The following is a 21,191-nucleotide window of genomic DNA, read 5'->3' on the forward strand; positions in this document are numbered from 1 at the left end:
CAGCCCTGCACCCTCTGACCTCCTCCCCATGACACGAGGATGCTTTCGGGAAGGAAACAGGTTGCCATGGCTCAGAAACCAGGGCAGCCAGGAACTAGGGCTGGGGGTGCTCCAAGGCAGGTGCCAGCTTCTCCGCTAGTTGCCCCAAGAACCCAGCGTATCGTCAGTCCTGTCCCTGGAGAGGCAGCAGAGGGAGAAACAGCGACAGCAGCCGCCGGGGCCGCATGGGTGCTTCCCTCCTTAGAGCTCCCGAGTAGGTCCCACACCCCCCACCGTGAGCGCCCTGTTGCCAGGCAGGGGGAAGGGGCCTGGTCTAAGGTCAGCACCCTGGGTCTGCGTGGGTGCTGAGCTCAGCCCAACTACTCGCCACTCCTGGAATACCTTCTGCATGTGTCCCACGAAAGGAAGGTGCAAGTTCCCAGACCCTCCAGCTTGAGCTCATGATCTTCCTGGTAGCTTTGCAGGCTGACCTGTGAGCTGTCTGACCCATGGGCACGCCCTCCGCATCCCTGCTGCCCCACTGCAGGAGCAGCCCCCAGGGCTCCACCATGGCTACCAGCTCCACGAAGCCTTTCCTTAAGTGGCCCGGGCTCAGCCCATCCCCTCCAGCCCAGCTTAGAGCAGCCTGGCAGGGAAGGAGGGCTGGCTGTGAGCTCGCGGGAAGCCTCCGCCTTCAGGTGGGGAAAGAGCGTGAGCCCTCAGCTGTGTGTTCAGAGAAGGGGCTGCCTCAGACCTGACCCTTGGGTGGGGGACAGGAGGGGTGAGAGTCCCTTTGCTAAGGGAGGGCCGATCCACAGCAAGCCGTGCTCCCCGTGAGTGAGGCAGCCTTGCACTCTCTCCCAGGCATTCCTGGAGGGCCCCTGGCTGGGAAAGGGAGTCTGGTGGGTGATCCTGCAACCACACAGGGCGGGAGGGGGGTTTCCTCAGGAGCAGTGGGCAAGGGCGGCGGCTCCCACGCGCCCAGGGCCTGGCCCCCCTCCCCAGAGATCGGCCGCACCGCCGAGGACACCGCCTCCAGCCCTGCCAGCCTCCTGGCTCCAGCTCTTGCCCGGCTCGTCCCCAGTCCTACTCCCACGCCTCCGCCCGCACCGTGCCAACGCAGCCCCCCACGGAAGTGCCCGCTCCCTGCTGCACTGGCACAGCACCCAGCTGCTCTGCCGCAGGTCCTCGTGTGACAAGGAGGACGTGGTGCCACGATGCAGCAGATGGCTGTGAGCACAGGCCACAGGCCAGGAGTATGGGCACGCGGACGGACCTGCCTCCATCACGAGCGAGCCAGGAGTGGGGCAGAGTGCAGAGGGGACGGCAGAGGGGCTTTTCCAAGGCTCCGATGCCCAGCCCAAGCCCTGGGCCTGTGGTCTCACGACGCTGCCCGCATCGCCACCGTGACACACAGCTGCACGGGCTAGAGCAGTTATCTGTCTGTGCCAGGGCACCACCTCGTTATAAACTGTAACACGTAGATGTAACACACACAGGGGAGCTTAAGTGGGGAACAATAAAACACATCGACAGAAATTCTAGTCCTTTCCTCTTTCCGGACGCCCTCGTGGGCCTCCAGAGGCACACACTCCTTGGGATACTACCGCTCCAGACCTGACCCTTGGGTGGGGGCACAGGAGGGGTGAGAGTCCCTTTGCTGGAAGTCCCCAAACTGCTCACTGTCACCTCATGCACAGGAATTGTTTGCACTGGGCACACGGTCACCAGCTACAGATGCCATTTCCCAGCCAGCCCTGCGGACAGACCCACGCACTGCAGGACTTCTCCAGGTCTCAGTTTCTTAGCGTGCGAAGTGAGGGCCCCACCTCCTTCCAGAAGTGCCAATAAAAGGTACAGAGTACTAAGCTAGGGCTGTAGGAAATGAACGTCTATCTACTGCCTATGTGTCGGGCTCTCACAGCCACACCTCTTTCACCTCCTCACGTATCACCCGGAGGCGGGCAATACCTGACCCGGCTGCTTATGTGGACAATGGCGCAGAGGGTGAGCATGAGCATCGTAGGAGAAGGGAAAACCGGCCCAGCACGCGCACTGACAACTCCGTGAAAACAGTGCCTTCTGAGTCTACCAGCGGCACCTCCACGATGCCACCCGCTGTCCCGTGGGCTTATCTGAACGCCAGGCCCTGGTCCCATGTGTCCCCTCACTGCCTACTCCTACAACCTTCTGAGGCCAGCAACACTGTCACCCCACTTGCCCCTTCACTCTTCTGCACTCAGCCTGGAGCTGGGACAGAAGCAGCCGCTCCCCCCCCCCCCCCCCCAGCAGCAGGCCGCACCCACCCGCATTCTCAGCACTGAGAACGGCTCCTTCACAATCATTCCCCCGCTAGGCCGGCGCCTGGTGCTGAGAGAGAAGGGCAAATATCTAGGCCATAACCCAGATTCCGCTGGAAGGACCCCTCAGCGGTAATGCTGTCAGCAGAGAAGCCAGCTCTGCCCAATAAGCTCCCGGCCCTACTCCTGCACCTCCAGGGGTTAGGAATCCAGGTCTTCTCCCAGGCCGGGCAGCACCTGCTTCTGCTCCTTTTCCAAAACAGGGGTAGCTGTCTGCAGGCCATGCCACTGCTATGTCGCCAAGTCATGGGTTCAGTCCTCACCCAACAATGTCAGCGAGCGTGCCCCAGCCATCTGGGGAGCGCTGGTCCCCTTCTGTCCCACACTGCACAGCTAAGATGCAGAGCTGCTAAGGGCTAACGACGGCTTAAGCATGAGCTGACCAAGCAGGACGGCACATGACTAGGGCCCCTGTCCAGGGACCTGACCACACCCTGCTGAGAAGCCAGCCTTCCTACTTGCCGTCTGCTCACTGACCCACCAGAGGCCAGCGGAACCTGTGCCCTGGCAGGAGGGGAACCTGTCAAGACGCCCGGGCAGGAGGACCTTGCTGCGACAGCCCTGCCACCTGGGGAGCTGCCGTGTCCCCCCCGGCCCACAGGGGTGCACTTAGGGAAGACAGGCCCCTTTCATTTCTTGCTGGATCCTACGAGCTGGGGAAGACGAGCTTCTCTAGAGCCAGAGGGAAGGAGAGGAAAGTAGGACAGAAATACAGCAAAGGGGCCATGAGAGCTATCAACGGGGCCCTTTCCTCCAGGCAACCGCGCTTGCAGAACCAGAGGCGGTTCGTGCGTGAGACCTGGATGGAACGGGAAGCACCCATGTTGTCCCGCACTCCCTACCCTCATTCGGGTGGGAAAACAAGGGTCCCACAGGAACGAACAAGGGCTGTCCCCTTGGCAAAGAGGCTCTCACAGAACCTCCAGGTCCGCCTCGTCCCAGCTCTACAATCTCGGGCAAGTGCAAATTGTGGGCCTGCTCCCATGAGTATAAAATGGGGGTGAAAATACCCCTCACTTCACATGTAAAATGGAGCAGCTGCCGTGGAAAATAATCTGGCGGTTCATGAGTTACATATGGAGGGACCACAAGACCCAGCAACCCACTCCCTGCTTTACACCCCAAAGAACGGACAGCAGGTATTCAAACAAAAGCTTGCACACAAACGTTGGTCGCAGCAATATTCCTAAGAGCTGAAAGGCAGAAAGAGCGCAGATGCCCAGCAGTGGATGACACGCTGGCCTGGCCGTGCAGTGGCAGGTTACTGAACCATAAAGAGAATGAAGTACTGACACAGGCTCCAATATGAACGAACCTTGAAAACATACTAAGGCAAAGAAGCCACGCACGAAAGAGCAGTTATTATATGACGCAATTTGAATGTAATATCCAGGACAGGCAAATCCATAGTAACGGATGCTAAGGGCTGGGTGGGGAGCAGGGAACGAGGGGTAACTGCTAAGGGGTATGGGATACCCGTTTGGAGCGATGAGCAAGTTCTGGAGCTTGGCAGTGGTGACGGTCGCACAACACTAAACAGTCCTAAATGCCACAGAATTGTACACTTTAGTTAAAATGGTGGTTTTATGTTACGTGTTTTATGTTACAGAAATGTCCTGAGACCAGCCCGACACTGCCCACGTGCCGCCAGGGCAGCACACCCCCTCCCCACCGTGGCGGGTGGTGGTGGTAGGAAGACAATTTACTCACTATACATTCCCTGAACGGGAAAGCGGCGCACACGTCTCTCCCACACCCCCACACCCGGCAGCGAGGGGGCTGGGAGGGTGAGGGTGTGAATCCTGATCTGGCTGCGCTGGGAGATGCTGAGGCGTCCTGGGCACCCCACCCTGACGGGAGAGAAAGCCAGGTCTCCATGCGACCCTGGAGGCCAGCTGCTGGCCCTAAGATGGCTAACAGTAGCCTCTTGAAAATGATGGGCCAAGTTTATCCAAGGGCGAGCTGAGCAACTGGCACAGGCGTACATACTCTGTGCCTCGCCGGCCCCCAACTCGAGGTCCAGGAAAGAGCCGAGTGGGGTTTCCTGGCCACAGTCCAGCAGAAGGAAGGGGGCACCAGACACGTCGCTGGCACTGAGTCTGCCCCTCCTCCCTACGAGCTCCCAGGTACACCTGGCCCAGATCTGAGTGTTGTTCGTCCACTGAGCCAAACCAAGTCAGGAGGTGGGAGCCTCAAATGGGGGTGGGGGTGGGGGGGTGGGTATTCGGGACTGAGGCCGGTGCAGGCTCCCCGGCTCGCACCCCGCTCCGCAGCACGGCCTCCCAGGAGCTTGCAACGGGCTCCCTGCAGTCACCAGGACAGCCCCAGGAAGGCCTTCCACACCTACATACAGATCTGGCCATGGCACTCACACCTCACGAACCCACGCTTTCGGCCCTGCTCGGGGCTCTCGACCTCCCCAGCGTCACCTCCTGCATCCCAGGCCCGCCTCTTTCGTAGCTGTTTCCTGCCGGAAATACCTGCTTTACCTCCCTCACTTCCTGGACAGTCGTCACCCTGCCCTCTCTGGAGGGGGTGCGTCTACATGTACCCCTAGTGCACCATGGGCCGCCCGTTTGTTCTCCATGCTGGACTGCGAAGGCCTTGCCCCAACCTGTTTGCGTTTCCTCGCACACGTCTGCTGGCGCTGCGGACGCGCCTCCGGGACTCCTTCCGAATGACGCATGGACCAGAGCAACCCCGCCAAGTTTATGCTGCAGACTCATTTATAATACATATTTATGCCTTATTTCTAAATAAATATTTTATAATATATAATAAGTGCGCTATTTATAAATAAGTCTGTTTTATTTATAAAATAGGCTGATACCCAACCGTAGCAAAGCTCCCGTTTGTGAAGTGAGTCGCAGGATGACACACGTGCAAAGGCCAGGCAGGAACAAGTCCTGCGCGACCTGGGGGGCAGGAGCTGGAGGAGCTGGCAGGAGGGTCAGGCCCCAGAAGGGGGTCCCACCTTCACCCCTGGGGCCAGGACTGCAGCCACCAGCAGATACCAAAGCTGAAAGGCAAGGGGCAGGAGTGGCGATCATTCCCTTTGTATGAAATGCCCGGAACAAGTAAATAGCGCGTTAGTGGTTACCAGGAGCTGAGGGATGATGAGGGGGTGATAACTGAGGGGCACAGGATTTCTTTGGGGGAGGGGGTGGTGAAAAATGTTCTAAACTTAGACTGCAGTGACGACTGTGAGAGAACTTGGTGAATACACTAAACGACAGTGATGTGTACACTAAAAACAAAACGGAGCACTGCACAGGCATGGCGGGCAGGGCAGCCAGCGGGCCAGGCCCACCGAGCAGACAGGCCTCCTGCAGGAAGAACAGTCACGACGCCCGCCTGCCCGCCAACCCCCGCCCGCAGCCCAGGCTTGGAAGGACCTTGATGCTCCCCTCCCCCCACACCCCCCGCCGCTCCAGACCCCGGGAAGGAAGCGAGGCCCCAGAGGCCTGAGGACCGGAGCCCAGGTTTCCTACCCCTAACCCCCCTGAGCACGCTGCCTCGACTGCAGGAAGAGGCAGGGACCCCAGCAGTAGGGCCCACCATCCCCCAGGGCTAGCTTTCCACCTCCCAGGCCTGACACATGTCCCCGCAGAGGGCAGAGCCACACACTTTGCCACGAGTGGCCCCTCCTGGAGATGACCCTGGCTGGGCAGGTCCCCATCAGGGGCAGTGTGAGCTGAGGCTTTCAGAGGACCCAGCACAGGCGAGCACATGCTAACGCCGAGCAGCAACAGGTGCTGATGCCCGGGGCACTGCCCACTGGGCCTGCGACCTCAGAGCTCTGAGAAGAGCAGAGACGGGCGAACCCCATGCCGTCCGTGCTAAAGTGCTCTGGGGAGTGGGGGTACTGCAGAAATGACCCTTTCAGTGCTCTGTCCACCAGCCAAGCTCCCTGCATTCCTTGGGCACTGTTAGGGTCGGCTAAACTGATTGTTTTCAAAGAGAAAAGAACACAACAAGGACCCCTTTCACTTGCTGCCAAGGCCAGGAAGTTCCTTCTCGCACCTGCTGTGCCAGACTGGACTGTTGGCTCAGGCTGTTGGCTGGGTAGCAAGATGCCCAGGCTCCTGCCAAGCGGCCAAGGGCCCGCTGCCAGGGGAGCTTTCCTTGAGAAGCCATCACCAGCCAGCCAAGGCCCCCCTTGCTCCTAAGACGGGGGCAGAGGAGCGCAGGGAGGCAGCGCGTTCACCCTCCTCGCCCCACCCAACAAGCAGGGCAGCAGGACGCCCGACGCAAGCCCACTACACCACACACAACAATGAACTCAAACTGATCAAAGACCTAAATGTAGGAGCAAACACCATAAAACTCTTAGAGGACCAAGGGCAACAGCTCCTAACATTGGATTTGACACCATGATTGGAAATGGCTCCGAAAACACAAACAACAAAAGAAAAAACAGAGAAACTGGACTTCATCAAAATTAAAAACTTTTGTGCATTGGAAGACACTATCAAGAGAGTGAAAAGGCAAACCACAGAATGGAAGAAAGTATTTGCAAATCAGACACTGATAAAGGATTCATATACAGAATAAAGAACTCACACAACTCAACAGCAAACAGAACAAAACAACCAAAAAAACCCCCAAACAATTAAAAAAAAGGGCTAAAGACTTACATAAATATTTCTCCGAAGAAGATATACAAACGGTCAACCGATATATGAAAAGATGCTGAACATCACTTGTAATTAGGGAAATGCAAATGAAAACCACAACGAGACAGCACTTCATACCGCGTTGGTTGTAAGAAAAACGCAGCACCCACTGCGCGTCAGTGGGAGGAAGACAAAACGTGCCGCTACTGTGGAAAAGTCCGCAGCTCCTCAGGAAGTGAAACACAGAATTCCTGTGTGCTCCAGCAACTGCACTCCCAGGGATGCACCCAGAAGGACTGGAATCAGGGTCTCAAGCAGTATTTGTACCCCATGTTCGCAGCAGCGCTATTCACAGCAGCCAAAGGGGGAAGCAAGCCGGTGCCCATGACGACGCATGAGGGGATACACAAATGTGGTGTACGCACACAATGCAACGTTATCCAGCTGTACAAAGGAAGGAAACCCCGACACAGGCTACATGGATGGACCTTGCAAACACTGTATTAGGTGAAACACACTAGACACAAAAGGTCAAATATTAGTGCCTCGTTGGCGTTTCTGTTTGAGAAGACGCCAAAGCTGCGAAGATGGACGGCTGTGATGGCAGCACCGCAATGGGAGCGTGCTTCATGCCACTGAGCTCGCACTTACACTTAAATGGCTACGGTGATAAATTGTGCGCTACGTGGATTCCCCCCGCCGCCCCGCAGTGTCCAGGCCGACTTGGGAGTCAGGGAAAGCAATACTCCACGTCGGCAACGCGCTCCTTGTGTGGAAGACGTCATTCTACAGACGCAGCCTGGCCAACTCTGGCCCAACTCCCAACCTGCTGGGTACGGAACAGAGGCCTCGGTGGGCAGAGAACTCAACCATCCCACCCCTCGGCTGCCCACCTCTCCCCATTTCCAGCCCTCAGCTCAAAGGTGGGCCCCCAGCCGTGGGCCCCTGCAATTCTGCTGCTCTCCTCTGCCTCAGGCTATCAGCACCCAGCACAGCCATGCCTGGCTGATGACAGAACTAGTCCCGGGAGCGTGTGATGATCTCAGCTCCACGCTGCATACAAACGGCACCCATTACTGACATGCGCCTTCTGCCTTAAACAGGACTGGTAAGTGCAGCGCCCGGGCCTAGTTCACTCCAGAACCAGAAAGGTACGTCCTTAGCTCCAGCCTTCAAGTACACAGATGTCCTTCCCCAGCCGCCAAACCACTAAACCCCGCCTGTATAGTTCTGCCTGTCCTGGTTTCCACCGGGCATCTGCCCTTCCTTCCTCCCTAGCTGTTCTGCCTGCACAAATGTCCCTTGTCTCTGCCTCTGCTCCCCGTGAGTCACGCTGTGGGAGCCAACCGAGAAGACTCATGGGGGACGCCCGCTGCAGGTGCCCACCTCGCGCCTGGACCTGGGGGGTCCGAGTCCAGTCCCCCTCTGCCTTTACACCCCACTGGCAGCGAGAGAAGTTTCCACAGCCCCGCCTAAGCCCCGCTAGACAAGAGTGTAGGTGTGGACTGGTCCACACTCACTCACTCACGGCTCATGGTCCTTGACAGCCGTTTCCTGGGCATCTACCTTGTGCTGGGCCTTCCTCTGGGTTGGTGCTGGGAATAGAAGTGAGAACAGAACAAAGTGCTTCCCTTAGAAAAGCTCATTTGATTCTTGTGCTGATGAAGGGAAGAGGAAAGCAAAGAACTATCCGATTTCAGGTGTAAGGAATAAGGAATCAGTGTAATGAAAGGGAAGCAGGTACAAGGCTAAGGAAATGCCTAGGGGGGCAGACACATGCAAGGTCCAAGCAGAGGCCGAGGGGAGGGAAAGCTCTGCGGCCGCCGGGTCTGGCCTGAGGAAGCTGGTGGGCAGGCCTGTGGGCCAAGGAGGTGATGTGCAGTGGAGCCGAGGGGGGGGCAGCCTGGGGAGCTCACAAGCGCACTCTGACCCCTACACGAGGCGGCCAGAGGAAAGGGGCAGGACCAGAACGCCAACGGCACGCGGGTGAAGAGCGGTTGGATGTGGAATATACTGACGGTAGAGCAAAATGGACTGACTTTGAGCTGTGTGGTGGGTGAGAAAAAAGGGCAGCCCGGGAGGACTCCTAGGATTTGGGCCTCTGCTCAGGGCTAAAGAACTACATTTCCTTTCCTCTTGTCTGCACTTGGCCTATGCTCTAGCTACCTTTCTCTGGCATTTCTATGCCTCTGCCTTCATAGAAAACAGATCGTTTCAGGCTGACACCAGAAATGATGGGACTCAGGCAGGACGAGAAGGGAGGCACAGAAAGGGCAGACAGATGGCAGCCAGTGGCCATCTGGAAGGCAAGATCACAGGCTGCCTATGTGAAGAAAGCAAAATGCCACCCCAGGGGCCCCAAACAGTTCCAGCAGCAACCCTGGGAAGCCCCCAAGGTCACAGGGCTAAAGAGACAGAAAACCTGCAGTCCGTGTAACTGATGGAGCTGAAAAGGCCTTTTGGCGACAGCAAAGGGCCGAGGACAGACTCACTGGGGGAGGGGCGTGTCAGGCAGGAAAAGGATGGACCCAGGGGACAAGCACAGCTAGGAGCAGACACCCCCCCCCCCCACCCCACCCCCCTGCAGTCTGAGGAACGAGGGAGGTTGGAAAGGATGGAGATCAAGAAAGGGACTTGAACTCAGGTTTCTTCTCAGGTGCAAAGGCGCATGGAACCAGTTCATTTGTGTGGACAGTCACTTTCCAACAGACACAGCTACCGTTGGGTAGAGAATCCCGCCCCTCACGGCTGGAGGGCCTGAGGTACAGCCAGGCGCCCAGCAGGCAGAGCAGCATAACCCAGAGGGGTCAGAGGGCCCCCAGGCACTCAGGCAGCCCAGCAGCTCGGACTTCAGCACCCACGGGGGCCAGGGCCACCGGCTGGTTTCCTGGAGCCAGTGGGGCAAGGACATGACGAGTTGGGAGCAGAAAGGTTAGTGCTAGTGCCACCAACAGAAATGCCCAGTTTTTTCTGAGGCCTGTGTCCCTCTGGGTGGGGGTGGGGCGGGAGGTCAGCAGCTTACACACTGCGTGGGGGCCGCCTCTGTCCTCCCCTGCTGCTCAGAAATGCCTCCCCAGGCAGCCCGACCCCAGCCAAGGAGGCCACCTTCCTCCAGCAGAGCGGGGCTTCCCGCGTGGGAGCAGAGAAGGTGGCAGGGGGATGGGCTCACACAAGTCAGCACTTGACAGAGGCCAGAAACCAACAGAACTCGGCTCACAGGAGTGACAGCAGTGGAGAAACGGGCGCCACGCTGAGTCCCGCAGGAGTAGACGGAAGGAGACGCTGAGGAGATACAAGACGGCCACGAATCATTCATTCAACACGGACTAGATGCCAGGCGCCAGGGACACAGCGATGAGTGACATGGCGACCGCCTGGGTGAGAGCAGCACTGAACTGCAGCTGTGAACGTGGCCTGCACACTGCTTGGTACAGAGGCCAGGAGCAGAGAAGTCAAGCGCCTGAAGGGCTCCCCGGGTCAAGGACCGGACCTGTCCGGTGAGGGCCGGGAGGGAAGACGGAGTTCCACCGGAGAGAGGGCGGCGCCTTTATGGAGAGTTTCTCACTAAATTAACATTCTGTCCCATAGACCGGAGGCTGCCGTCAGCTCCACTGCAGACAGACGAACAACAGTCAGGAAAGCAAAGCAGCTGCTACCGAGGCCATTCATCCAGTTAGTACATTTGTTGAACACCTACTATGTGCTGGGCATTGGGAACACAATAATGAACAAAACTGACAAAAACCTCTAACCTCACGAAGCTGACCCTCCCGTCTCGAGTCAGACAAGTGAAATTATACATGAAGTATGCAGTGTGTTAGGTGGTGGTTATGGGCCACACTGAACAATGAGGCAGAGCGGGAAAGGAGGACTTTGGGGTACGAGGTCACCCTGAGTCAGCCAGGTGGGAAAGGGCAGACCTGGCAGAGAGAGGCTGGAGCACGGGTCTGACCTCTGACCTCAGGTCCAAGCGCAGGGCGCTAGGGGGAAGCAGGAGAGTGGGAAGGCTGCCAGTCCTTGAGGTGCGATAAAACTGCCGATGGATGAGTTGTTCCTTCATTCCCTTCTCTTGGTTCAGCTGCCTTGGTTTAATCAGACAGAAAAGTCTGAAAGACAGTCTTGTAACTACAGTATAACTAGTCCTAACAATGCTAGTTTAAGCCTCAACAGTCATTCCCGGCTGGATCACTCACCTGCCCCCGCCCCAGGCCTCCCACTGTGGCTCCGGGAACCCAGGTCACAGCGGCAGAGAGCCCAGCACTGCAGGGAGCTGAAGGGAACCCCCTTGGTCATGTTCTGACCGTGACCCGAGCCCACCCACTTTCTAGCTTCACTCCCCTGACCCCGGTTCCCATCCTGCGGCTGGAAACCAGCCCCAGTTTCCGGGCAGGGGGCGGGGTCCTCCGCATCCTTCAAGGGCAACTCCAGCAGCACCTCATTTTCCTGTCCTAGAACAGGCCATTTCTCCAAGGAACCCTCGTTCCTTTTGTTGGAGAATGGAATTAGAAACCAAGATCTGAATGCCAGGTATGCTCATTACAGGGTTCTTGCTGCTTCCTGGCCCCTCAGCTGACAGAACAAGGAAATATAGGTGCATGTAACCCTGTATATACACATATCTCCCCCGATCTGGATCTCTTTACGTGTCGCTATCAAGCTAAACAGACTGATGTCTCCAGCTCCAATCCAGGACCATATGGATAACTCCCTTGCTTGTCTGGAACTCCCACGCCAATGGCCCTACCCATTGACTTAACTGTCCAGTTCCAGTACCCAGGCAGTGGCTTCAGAATTGTTAGCCAGTATCCACGGGAAAGAAGTGGATCCACTGGAGCACAGTGCTATGTATACAGAATCCCTTTTGCCCTTAGTCTTGCAGACTCCACTCATTGCCAAGGGCACATACTCCCCTTTTATGCCACTGCCTAGAATCCCTTCTAGTGAACTCCTGGAGAGGAAGCAGCTGTCACAGTTCCCCATGTACCAGAGGGCTTAGCAGTGGGTGGATGGAGTAGATATTAACTGAATATTTTATACTTTCAGCATGCGTCTTTGAGCCTTCTTTCCCAGGGCATGCTGGTAAGGAGGGAAGCGAGAAAACTGAAGACAGTAAGGAAGGGAGCGAGAGGGGGCTAAGGCCCTTCTTGGCAGAAGCTGCCTTCCCAGCCTTGTCAGAGCTGTCTTCGGAGACCAGGGCAGGTGGGAGGAGAGCCGTGTTGCAGGAGGCAGCGGCTGGCACCCAGGCAGGCTGCAGCGCTCTCAGCCTTATATGGACATTTCCACATCCCAGCTCACCAGGCCTTCAGCGGCTACCACCCCTCTGGATTTGCCTTAGCCTGGGAGGGAGGGAGAGCTGCGGTTCCACATGGCTTAACTGCTTTCCTGTGCAAAGGCCAGCCAGGTAGATGCGGAGAAAACAAGCTGCGGTTTGCCACAGTGAGACTGAAAGCAGCGCAGCTGGTGGGGGCCACGACACCCACCAAGACCCACCTGCAGCGGCCTCCCACTCACCCTCCAGTACTGGGGTCTAAAGCAGCGAGAAGAAGTTCGAAGGAGACCAGAGCCTCACGAGTGAGGCTGAAAGGAGAGCATCTTAAACTGGAAGGCTTTAGAGCTTAAAGCAATAATATTCGACTTTTGCCGGAAAAATGGAATCACCTGGGAAGATTTTTAAATAGGGGCTCCATTCCCAGAGATTCTGATTTAAATTTTCTGGAATGGGGCTTGGGCGTTAGAATTATGAAAAGTTCCCCTTGTGCTTCTAATGTCCAGCCAAGGTTGGGGACAACTGCTTCAAAGGAAGCCCCTGATCTCTGTCTGATGCCACAGCAGGCATCTCTGACAAATGGCTGTCTGTCCCTGGCTGGCCAGCCAGCTGTACTGAGTCACTAACGGCTTTTGGCTGGGCCAAGAGGACCCGATGAGAGCAGTGACAGAGAGGGAGTGTAGAGACAAAACACATCTGGGAAGAGCTCACTGCGGGAGGGACAGTGGGGGGTCGGGGGGCATAGGGAGAGGGGATGTAACTGGAGACCGGATTTCACAGGGCGCCCCAGCACCCGCTGCTCGGCCTAGCATCCAAGGCCCAGCCACAGTTAGTGAAGAAAATCAAGACCTTGCACAGCCCGAGGGGACGAGGGGAGCGAGGCAGAGTGAGAATCCCGGGGAAGTGGGAAGGCAGAGAGCATGCCAGGCACTGTACCACACCTCCAAGAGCAGGTGTGAGAGGTGAGGGAATGTGCGCAGGGCTGCACATTTCTGCGTGATGAGAGGGGAAGCCCAGGAAATGCGGAATGCAGGCTCCTACCTCCACAGTTGCTGCCCTGAGCCCTGGGCCCAGCTCCCATGGCGTCTGCTTGGTGCACGCACATGCTGGGAGCTCAGTGTGAACCCCCGAGCACAGCGGTGGTTTTCATACATACACCCCTTCCTGCCAGCCACGTACCTGTCCCCCAGGCCCAGAGGGGAGCCTATCAAGCCTCACAACCTGGGGCTACCACAGAGCTTGGCTTCGCAGGTCCCGTACAAGCTGGAAGCCCAAAGGACTTCACACTGACCTTGGGGGAGAAACTCAGATTTATTCCAAAAATCCAAACATGTTAGAGGGAGGGAAACTTGAGACTGAGTTCGTGAATATCAGCAAGCACTGGGTGGCCCCAGCTGTTCAGGTTTGGGAACACTGAGTGGGGCAGAGGGGATAAAAAGACGCCTCCGGCAGGGTACCCTCAGGATAACCTGGCCTGGGGCCTGTGTACTGAGTCTGCCGGAATACAGGCCAGGCCAGTGCTGGGGCCCTCAAGCCCTTCCCTTCGCCCTTGGGGACACCAGACTCCTGGGTAAACCAGGACACCCAGGACAAAGGGCAGACAGAGGCAGCTCACCTCGGGGACTCAGGCGTCTACCTTCACCAACTGCGCCAGGCTCAGGGCGCACCTGCCGGGCCCTCCTCCTGCCACACACCTGGAGAAGGAAACTGGCCCAGGACCGGGAGTCCTGAAACCTTGCAGAGGACAGGCCTTGCGCCCTATTGCCAGGGAGACAGGAGCACCCCGAACAGTGCCCAGTCTTCTGAGTTCCACGCCCCACCGTACCCAAACCTGGCAGCAGGACTGAATCCCCACCCTAGGAAGGCTCCTAGGCTCCTTCCTGAGGATCCTTGGGGTGTGTCATTGGGAGGGGCTGGAAGAAGCACCCTGTTCTTCCCAGACCCAAGTGCTTCTCCGTAGTTCAAAGAAAAAACCCACAAGCACTGTCACCCTCCTTCTCGGGGCAGGAATCTAGAGTCCATCAAAACCTGATGGCTTCTCGGTGAAACTTCCAAATGGCAGGAGCAGAAGTGAAGAAGCAAAACGTGCGGCAGATGTAAAACCTTCCGAGAGGGGGCGGCCGGCTGGCTCAGCTGGTTAGCTCAGTTGGTCACAGCGCCATGCAGCAACAAGGTTGCCGGTTCATACCCACATGGGTCACTGTGGGCTGCGCCCTCCACAACTAGATTGAAACAATTACTTGACTTGGAGCAGATGGGTCCTGGAAAAACACACTTAAAAAATAAATAGTTAAAAAACAAAAGCCTTCAGAGAGAAGGGGGTTTCACTGCTTGCAAAGACTCCCTCACCTCAGTAAAAGGATTTATGAGGATCCACGGGCCTCTGCAAGCATTACAGAAAGGCCTGCATTTGAAAAAGAAGTCCCTATCTTGGATGTCCTCACTAGTCTCTTTCCTACTGGAAATTCGCAACCAATTCCTCAGAAATTTACACTTCCTGAGGCTCTGCATCGACACAGTGATGTTTTAAGATCCATCTTTATAATTTGCCACTCCCAACAAGTCCTTCCACGGCTGAGAAAACATACAGATCGGTCAGTTATGGAGGCTTAGCAGCAATTTTTGTCCATGTATGGGGTCCCTTTTTTCGTGATATTCCTCAACCCTAATGAAAACCCAGTCTCTGAAATAAATAGCGGTCCTGCTCACAGCCGAGGCTGACCTGCTTCCCATGAAACGGCCCTCCATCCCCAAATCTCTCCAACTGGCCTGGCCAAACCTTCAGCTGGTCAGAGGCACGAGGCACCCAGGAAGACCCAGCCGTGGAGCAGCACCCGGGGGGACAGGCAGGACGGCGTTTCCTGGCACTGGCGGCCCTGTGGGCCTTCGAGCAAGCGCAGGCGGGGCAAGGATATTTGGGAAAGCGGTCTCCAGAAGTGTTTTTGGCACCCCCTCTCAGAAACGGGCACATCTCAACCCTGCTAAGACCACAGGCTTTGCTCACACTGATGTCCCCGCCGCTGCCAGCCACCACCAAATCCTCTGGGCAGAGGCGCTTCTGCAAGTTGATCGCAAAGGGCCAAGCAGAAATGACTAGAAACCACCGCGGGCTCACTGGTGTGAGAATCCAGTTTCCTCTCACTCATCCAGCCATTCACTGGACTAGTAAGTACAGTCCGTCCTCCATACCCACAGGTTCTGCATTGTGGATTCAACCACCACTAAAACTATTTTTTAAAAAGTTGTGTTGCTGCTGACGTGTACTATGTAGTTAGGCCTACAATGGTTGTGTCTGTACTGAAGATGTACGGTCTTTTTTTCTGGTCAGTATCCCCTAAACAATACAGTATAACAACTATTTACACAGCATTTCCATTGCATGAAATATTACCAGTAAGCTAGAGCTGATGTGGCATACACAGGAGGGTGTGCGTAGGATATATGCAAATATGACGCCATCTTCTGGAAGGGACTGGAGCAGGCATGGATGCTGTCACCCCAGGGTCCTGGGACCCCACACCCCCCCAGACACCGAGGGACAACTGTGGGGAGCGTCTCTGTGGTGTCGGGCGTTGCAGGGCTGAAGGAGACAGAGGCCCAGGCCAGGACCCTGCCTTACCACAGCACCCCACACACTGACCCCCGAGGAGCCCCTCAAACCCACCTGGAGATGCTGTGCTTCCTGATCTAGGTGCTGGCTGCACAGCGCAGGGTTCTGAAAACTCAAGCTGTGCACCGTGTGAGGTGTGCGCTTTCCGTGTGCCAACCACCCCCCAAACCAGTGGGAGCCCCACCAGAACAAGCCTCTCGAGACAGAAGATGGTACTCGGCGCCCCACAGCAGGGCCCCGAGTGTCTTAGGGAAACACCAGATGGGGGCGTAAGCACAGACGGGGGGCCCACGTTGCTGGGCGTCAGGCCCTCCTTTGGGGGAAAGGCTGAAGGCGGGACTGGAGGGGCCCACATGCAGAATGGAGGGGGCGGCTCCGCAGCCAGCGGCCGGCCCAGCGGCCTTGTGGCTGAGCACAGGGGGCAGCTCGCAGGAGGCGCCGCTGAAAGAAGACGCTGGGTCTGTGTCTGTGATGCAGGACAGGGAGGCTTCCAGCAGCCGGGAGGAAGGCGATGGGGAGGAGGGCGATGGAGACACGGTTCTGCTTCAGGGGCTTCCTGACAGCAGCCGGGGACTGTGTTTAGCAGGAAGGAAGGAGGCAAGACACGGCCACAGGGAGCCGGGAACCACGCACATGCATGTTCTCTGCCGGGGACAAAGAAAGGATCCTCTGTCAAGTAAGGAAAAGTAAATTCTGGCAACTCATCACCAACGAGTTCATAAACAGCTGCAAAACCCATGACCACGTGGCCCAAGCAGGATCTGGCCTGGCATGATTCACTACGCACACGCAGGAAAAACCGCTGCTAACGGGCCAGGAAATGCCAGGCACGTGTCTGATCCTTCTTCGAGCGGAGGCGGCCTCGCAGTGTAACCTCGGGCAACTTACTTAAGCTCTCTAGGCCTCAGTGTTTCTCATTTATAAAATGGAGGTGAAAATAGTGCCTGCGCCACAAAGGCTGTCACAAGGATTAAATGAGAGAATGTTTAGAGAGCAGGAAAGAACGGCGTCTGGCACACAGTAGGTGCTACAAGAGTATCTGACAAATAAATAAAATGCATACTCTTCATTACCATCTCAGTTGTACTCATGAGGAAACACATTCAGAAAGGATAAAAACAATGTGCCGGGCCATCAAGGAAATGGAAATCAAAATCACAAGGTACCACTTCACACCCACTAGGATGAGAATAATGTCACAGACAGACAGTGACAAGTTTCGAGATGCACTCGAGAAACCAGAACCTTCAGACATTGCTGGAGGGAATGTAAAATGGTGCAGCCACTTTGGAAGACAGTCTGGCAGCTCCTCAGAATGTTAATACCATGTGACCCAGCAATTCCACTCCCAGATTACATCCCAGAGAATTATTAACACAAATGTCCTCTCAAAACCTGTACAGAGTTCGAAGCAGCACTGCTCATGATAGCCCAAAAGTGGAAACAACCCAAATGTCCACCAACGGGTGAACAGATAAACAAAATGTGGTCTATCCATTCGATAGAATACTATTTAGCTTTAAAAATGAATGAAATCCTAATACATGCTACAACACAGGTGAACCTTGAAAACATCATGCTGAGTGAAAGAAGGCAGACACAGAAGACCACATATTATAAGAGTCCATTTATATGAAATGTGCAGAATGGGCAAATCCAGAGCAGAGAGCTGCCTGAGGCTGGGGGGCGGTGGAGGAAAATGGGGAGTGACTATTAAACGGTACGGGGTTTCTCTTTGGAGCGATGAAAATGTTCCAAAATTGACTGTGGTGACGGTTGCAGACCTCTCGTCAATGCACTACTAAAACCCAGTGACTTGTTTGCTTTAACTGGGTGTGTTGTGTAGTACAGAATTATATCTCAATAAAACTACTACCAAAAAGAAATTTCTTTACTTGCAGTTCTACAATCAGCCAGCTGCTGAGCCAGGGTTTAGAGGTGCAAGTCCCCACTCACCCCATGGCCCTCGGCCGCCCCTCTGTGGCCCGTCATAGGCCTTGCCCCTGGGTGTTCTGGGCACCCTAACCTTCACTTCTCCCCTATCTGCATGTATCGGAATTTATAAGCACTCAGGCCGCCATACCAAAGAGAAAGTAAAAAAATGCTGTTTGCCACAGGGAGACTTTATATTAACAATCAAAGCTACAACCCTTACCTCAGCTGAGCCGTCTAACCTCCCTCACTACTGTTCTGGGAGCTTCGGCAGAGCTGTTCTCTCCCCCCCGCCCCCCCACAAGGCTCTGGACCGGTGTCCTCTCCACACAAGCACAACCAGGTTCTCATCCAGGGTGTGTGTGGGGGGGAGGGCAGGTGTAAGACTCTCTCACTCCCCAATGGCCATACCAGGAAAGTTGGCATGTGGATGGCAGGAAAGGGAAGAGTCTCCACCTCCTCCCTCCCTCACACAGACTGGTGCCCCCAGGCTCCCCCAGACTGCCCAGTCTGTGGGCTCCGCGATGTGAAAGCTCTGCCTCTGCTTCTCACAGTCAGGCCTCTCTGACCTCACCTCCTGCACCCCCCCCCCCCCCCAGCTGCTACCTGTGAGTGGGCGGCAGCATTTCCTCTGAAGGTGCCTGCGTGCCTCTCCCCCAGCAAGGCCTGGAGCTCCCTGAGGTTGGGAGGAAGACCCCCCCTCCCCGATTTCTTAGCTCAACGGAAGAAACAAAGCACATGCTTAGAGATCATTGAATAAAAGAACAAGACAGCCAACAGCAGGGAAGCTCCTTTCCCACAGAAGAGTTAAGGGCCTACTCAGGGCCTCAGCTCATGGGTCTATTACAGAGTGCTGGTCAGGGCACTTGTCAAAAAACAAGGCACCAAACGCAATGGCCAATGTGTCACTTTCCAGAAAATGCCCCTTAGGACAGAGGCCGAGAGCTAAACACCCAGGTCAGTGCTGGGCCACTACCTCACAGGAGTCAGCTGGCATTTGTTTCCTCAGCCTTCTGGAACACCCTGGCACAAGACGGAGCAGGTCCCTGCCACTGTGAGGGGGCACGCACTCCCCAATCAGGAAGCTATGCCCAGCCAGATGCTTTTCAAATTCACTCCTCACAAAAACCACACAAAGTGGGCACAACTCCTATGTCAAGGTAAAGAGGGTGTGGCTGAGAAGCTGGGGGGCCAAGCAAATTAGGGAGCCCCCGAACTAGGCAGGGAGCCCTGGTCTTAACCAAAACCCCACGCCCTCACGGCGACGGCTGTCCAACAAACAGTCGGGATAGGCTGAACCCCTGGAAGCATCCGCGGGGATCCCTCTACCGACCTGCTGCTCCCCAGCAGGGCACATGGTTACCCAGGTCCCCTCCAAAGTTAATTAAATACTTCGAGTTAACTGTAGTCCCAGGATTTCTGTACTTGGGATGAGCCAAGGGGCCAAGTGAATTTACTGGATGGCCTCAATTGTCTCTGAAACATTGCTCCCAATTCCAGATGGTGTTGGAGGCTGCAGGGTGAGACCCCCTAACTCAGGTTGTGAATATATTCTACACGCTATTCTTACAGCTGTTAGAGCCACAAAAAGTTCTTTGTTTGGGGGAAAAGCTAAATGACAATTGTTCTCAAGAAAACACGCTGCCCCACATCCTACGAGATGTCCTGTTGCTAAAAAGGAACAAAGAAGCTTTACTCAAAGATTTGATTCTTCCAGCTTAAAATGAGGGCACCAGCACTCAGGGCAACGGTGTGCAAAGGGCCGCTGTCTGAGGCAGGATGGGAGGAGAGCGTATCTGAAATCCATCTGTTTTGCTGAAGAGAATGATGCTTCCATCTTTTTTCAGTACTCATTTCACTGCCGAGATATCCTGATAAGCAGGTAAGAGAGGGAGACGCTCCTTCAGCAACAGGGGTCTCATCAGGAAGGAAGCAGCATCAATGCTGACAGCCGCTGACTATTGCTTAATAGAGCAGGGGCCATGGAAGGGGCAGTTTCCACAGCGAGCGCCTTTGTCTCCAGCAAAAACAGATTTGTTTTGGTCCAGGCACGAACATCAACTCTTTCCATGAAAAGAGAGAAGGCCCGAAAGCAGATCAAAGCACAAGGTGAGCTGCTTAGCTCCACGAGGGCCTCCAGTTAGGCAGCTTACTAAAAATAGAGGCCACCGCTTCCAAAACAGCCAGGGCAACCGGCTACAGAGGCCGCTGCGCGCTGAGGGCGCTGGGGTCAGAAGAACGTCTGAGCCTGAGCTTCCTCGCAGCACCGGCCCCAGAGCGGGCGGGGCTGAGGGCAGGACAGGGCCCCGTGTCAGGCTCCTCTGTGTGCGGAGGAGGCAGCGAGGCCACCTCGGCTCTGCACTTGGCCAGACCTTCCCTCTAGACGTCCTCCAACGCACCTCTGCCCCAGGCCGGGAAGCGGAAGCGCCTCAGTGGCTGCTGGGAGCGAGGAGGCCCTCGGACGTGCTGCACTGCACCGCCCTGCCTCAGGTGACACACCTGCGGGGAGCCGGAGGCGCGAGGAGGCACCCACAGGAAGAAAACACGAGAGGCAGCCCGCAGCGGGAGGAGGGCACACTCCAAGCCACCGACGTCAGGACACATGCTGCTTAAGTGTGTGCGTCCCACAACGGCGTCAGCTCTAGCGGCCCCTGCTAGACAGAGTGGTTACAAAGGACGCCAACAAATGAGGGGAAGCCACAGGCCATGGGGCTGGAGGGTAAGGGCAGCGTCCCATCCAATTGCTTTTGCAGACGTAAGGCCACAACACCCACCTCTGCGCCGCCCAGCAGGCCCAAACCCTAGCGAGGTGCTGGCGGAGCCCCGGGTGTCCCGCTGGGTGGGAAATGCAAGGACAGGGAGGATGGGCGCGCCACCAGCATAAGACCACGGGCTGTCTCGCTGCCTTCTCAGGGCCGTGTGTGGAGGCTCTCAGCACACGCAGATGAGGCAGGAGTGATTCGCGGAGTCACACACACCCTGTCCCAGGGCCCTTCCTCCGCACCACAGGGCCGACGTGTGACGCCTCAAGCCTGGGCTGTCACTGGCCCCTCGTAAACCCCGGGAGCGAGCAAAGCCAGCCGTCCCGCCTGGAGGGCAGGCAGCGGCAGCACCGGAGCTTTCCTTCTTTGGGGTGCCCTGTCATCTCTGGCACAGAACGAAACGAAGGCGGGTGCTCGTGAAGACCACAGGACAAAAGGGGCCCCTGGTGAGTGCACGGAGCTGATGCACGTCCGCCTTCCCACCCCGAGGCCGGGTCTTCACTAGAGGGCCACCTTGAACAGCAACGGCCCTGAAAAATGGGGCGGGGGAGCCTAGAAACACCTCTCAGGTGATTATCGCCAACCAGAAGTTCCCACTTTTGCAGCCCTGGAATCACAGGTAAGCCAAGCCTCATCTAGGCCAGACCCCTAGCCCGTGGGAGTCAG

General features: G+C 56.4%; 1 protein-coding gene across 6 annotated transcripts in view; it reads right to left on the reverse strand.

Annotated features, from left to right (window-relative positions):
- The window catches only part of MPRIP (myosin phosphatase Rho interacting protein), a 133,707-nt gene that overhangs the window by 60,579 nt on the left and 51,937 nt on the right, over positions 1-21,191 (reverse strand). The window lies entirely within an intron of this gene.

This window comes from Rhinolophus sinicus, chromosome 12 (genome assembly GCF_057876585.1).
Source record: "Rhinolophus sinicus isolate RSI-liver-muscle chromosome 12, RSI-T2T, whole genome shotgun sequence".
NCBI classification, from domain to species: Eukaryota; Metazoa; Chordata; class Mammalia; order Chiroptera; family Rhinolophidae; genus Rhinolophus; species Rhinolophus sinicus.